The sequence below is a fragment of the Acomys russatus genome, chromosome 5 (assembly GCF_903995435.1).
Source record: "Acomys russatus chromosome 5, mAcoRus1.1, whole genome shotgun sequence".
NCBI classification, from domain to species: Eukaryota; Metazoa; Chordata; class Mammalia; order Rodentia; family Muridae; genus Acomys; species Acomys russatus.
This window is the reverse complement of record NC_067141.1, coordinates 4,974,136-4,977,501: the sequence shown is the minus strand read 5'-3', so window position 1 is coordinate 4,977,501 and position 3,366 is coordinate 4,974,136. Positions and strand designations below refer to the sequence as shown.

Genomic DNA, 3,366 nt, shown 5'->3' with positions numbered 1-3,366 from the left:
AGAATTCAACTGCTTCATGAAATAAGTACTTGAATGTATATGGTAGGGAATGTGAAACAGAGATGAGCAAAAGGGCAAAGCTGCAGTATCCCAGAGCGAGCTGTTATTTGCTGTCCCATTGCCTCACTGACCCACTTCAAAAGATTTATAGGCTAATTGTAGCAGCTGCACAGAGAGTTGTCATGTGGAAGAGGGATGTTTTTCGTGGTCTGGGATGATCATGATTGTTAATACTGTTCTACACTTTCTTTTAAATTAACAACATCTCTTACAATATGTGTTCAACACCTGGTGTGCTATCAACCACCTAGGGAGCTCAACACTTGCCACCTCGTTTAATCCACACAATTTCCAAGAGATTGGAGCGAACATGTTCATCTTAAAGGTTAGCAGGCAAGTCAGAGAGGGAAGGAATTTCCCAGCATTAGAAAGCCACGGGAAAGAAACAGTACCTATAGCTATTGTAGAGGAAGGGACAAAGTGTTCAGGCTCTATGGAATGTGCTACAGACATTTACTGAGTATTTGATTTTTTATTTTCATTCGTTATATGAGAATGTCATACTGTATATTCTGATCACATCCATACTCTCCTCCCAGTCCTCCATGGTCTCCCCTTCTGTGCCCACATATCTGTGTGTACTCTCTAAAAGAACCAGAAGTACAGTTGGTGCTGCCATATACTCTTAGTTGTGTGGCCTTTCACTGGGGAATGATCAGTGTCCCCACCCCTGAAGAAAGCTCACTGTCCCTTTCCTTGCAGCTGTGAATTGCCAATATTTCTTTAGTCAGAGGCAAGACTTTGGCCTACCTCCCCTCTCCATGCCAGAGTTTTGCATGGCTTGGCCTTATCCAGTTCCTACCACCTCTGGCTCTTACAATCTTTCCACCTCTTCTTCCTCAATGGTCCCTATCTCTGGGACAAAAAAGTGGGTTGTAGATATCCTTCTTAGGGCTTAGTCTTCTGCAGCCTTTAATTCTCTTCACCTTGGTTAGTTGTGGGTTAACCACCATCAACTACAAAAAGGAGCTACTCTGCTGAGGTTTGAGAGAGGCACTGACTCTGGGTAGAACAGTGAGTCATTAGAAGTCACCTTAATACTGTGCCCATTTGGCAGAATAATAGTAGTAGCTTCTCCCCTTGGGCCTGTAACCCATCTAATCATAGTTTCTTGGACTCAATATCAATGCCCGGTGTAGGTTTTTATTCATGACATGGGAACTAAGCTCAATCAGAAACTAATTGGTTACTCTCAAGATATTTGTGTCACCATTGCACCAATGGACATACCTTGCCAGGAACTCAATATATTGTAGTTTTCAGGGTTCACACAGCACCTTACAATACCAGGAAAGCCAGCCAATAAGGATGAAGCTTCCAGATGGGTACCAGCTTGATTTGTTTTTGTTCAAAGACTCAGGTGTGTGAGATCTTCAGGAACAGAGTCTGACCACTGACTTCTAGAGGGTAGTCAATGCTTTCTCAATGACCTGTAATATTTGGGAATCTATGGGATCTCAGTCACCCAGCAATTTTATTCATACATCTGCAGTTTCTAGTCGGAGCATTGTGAACCTTTATAGGATAACTCTAGATATACATGTATGTATTTTAGGAAGCTTCTGTATTAGTGGTTTTCCATATGACTTTTGTAAAAGTGGTCTTGGTAAATGAGCAGTTATTGTTTTGAATACTCTGTTTGAATACAATTTTTTAATATTAACTCCCTTGATTTATAGGTGTAAACAGCTTCATATGAAAACAATCATTTATATCTTCTCACTTTCCAACCAGAGGCAAGTAACGGTCAGGTCTCAGGATGACTGGCACAAGCTCCACAAGACCCCAGGGTAAGAGAAAGTCCTACCACAAGAAGCAGAAGCATTAGCTGGGAAGCCTGCTGCCAACACTGAGCTCGGCCCTCCTCACACGCATACACACGCAGTCTGAGCTCAAGGACATAATCAGATTGGACATAGGGAACTTCTGCGGCTCTGAGTGCAAAACATGGATCATTGACGTTGTCTACAATGCATCCAATAACAAGCCTGTCAACACCAAGACCCTGGTGAAGACCTGCACCCTGGTGAAGACCTGCACCCTGGTGAAGACCTACATGGTGTTACTGACAGCACCCCGCTGTCCCACTATGCACTGCCCTTGGGCTTCAAGAAGGGGAGCCAAGCTGAATCCTGAGGCAGAGGAGATTTTAAACAGAAAACGAGCAAAGAAAATTCAGAAGAAATATGAGAAGAGAAACAAAACAAAACAAAACAGAACTCCAAAATCAGCAGTCTTCTGGAGGAGCAGTTCCAGCAGGGAAAGCTTCGTGCTTGTACTGCTTCAAGCCCAGGCCAGTGCCGCAGAGCAGAAGGCTACGTGCTAGAGGGCAAGGAGCTGGAGCTCTACCTGAGGAAGATCAAAGCCTCGAAATGCAAATAGACCATTCATAGCTCATGTAATTGAGGTGTTGGTTCTATATTTTTAAAAATTCATATCTTCGTAAAATGACTCCAATTTATTTGGAACAAGTAGAAAAATGCTAATAATCTGTGAGTAGAACATAAATAGCATATTATAGAATACCTCATGTGATAACATGCTAATGTGGATGTAACAATAGATTACAGTATTAGTATATGAAAATTGGCATAATAGAATATAATAAAATACTGATGAAAGTATGCAACAGATTATAATATCATGATAATGAGAAGTATATACTCATTAGAACAATGTGAAAACCAGTTTACGGTAGTTTGATCAAAGAAGAAGGAAAGATGTCTCAACTTTAACATAACAAAAGTAATATATTAATATATTGGGTTTACCCCCAGACTTGGGTCAGGGCACACATCCTACGCATCATTTCATCCCTTGTATCCTCTTCATCTCATCTCATCACATCCAACCTCCAGGCCCAGCATGCATCTGTAACTTACACATAAGGTTCTCAGGGAAGAAATGGGTAGATGCTGAGGGCTTGTTGCCAGCAAGCCTAGACTAATCAGAGAGTTCAGGAGCCGTGAGACCCTGTCCTAAAAATAAGTGGGATGATACCCAAGGAATTACACCCAAGGTTGTCCTCTGGCACTGACACATGCTTCTTCAAATATTATTTATTACTAGAGGAAAAATGTGTACAGTGTGATCTGCAGAAAGGTAAACTAGGATGTAGATGCACTGTGGATTTTTGAAAATGAAAGTATGAATGGGAACCCCCTGTGAGATACACAAATGCTTGACTAATCTCTTTAAGGAAGACATTCTAGACTTTCTATAATTCGTGGGCAGCTGTGCAGATAGGAAGACCTTGAGATCAAGGGCTTTCCCTTGCCAACTCTTTAGTTTTCATTTGGAAAGTCA

The 3,366-nt window shown here is 41.7% G+C and overlaps 1 pseudogene; it reads left to right on the top strand.

The window, feature by feature from the left end:
- Positions 1–370: 370 nt before the first annotated feature.
- On the top strand, positions 371–2,442 carry LOC127190160 (40S ribosomal protein S8-like; annotated as a pseudogene).
- Positions 2,443–3,366: the final 924 nt, after the last annotated feature.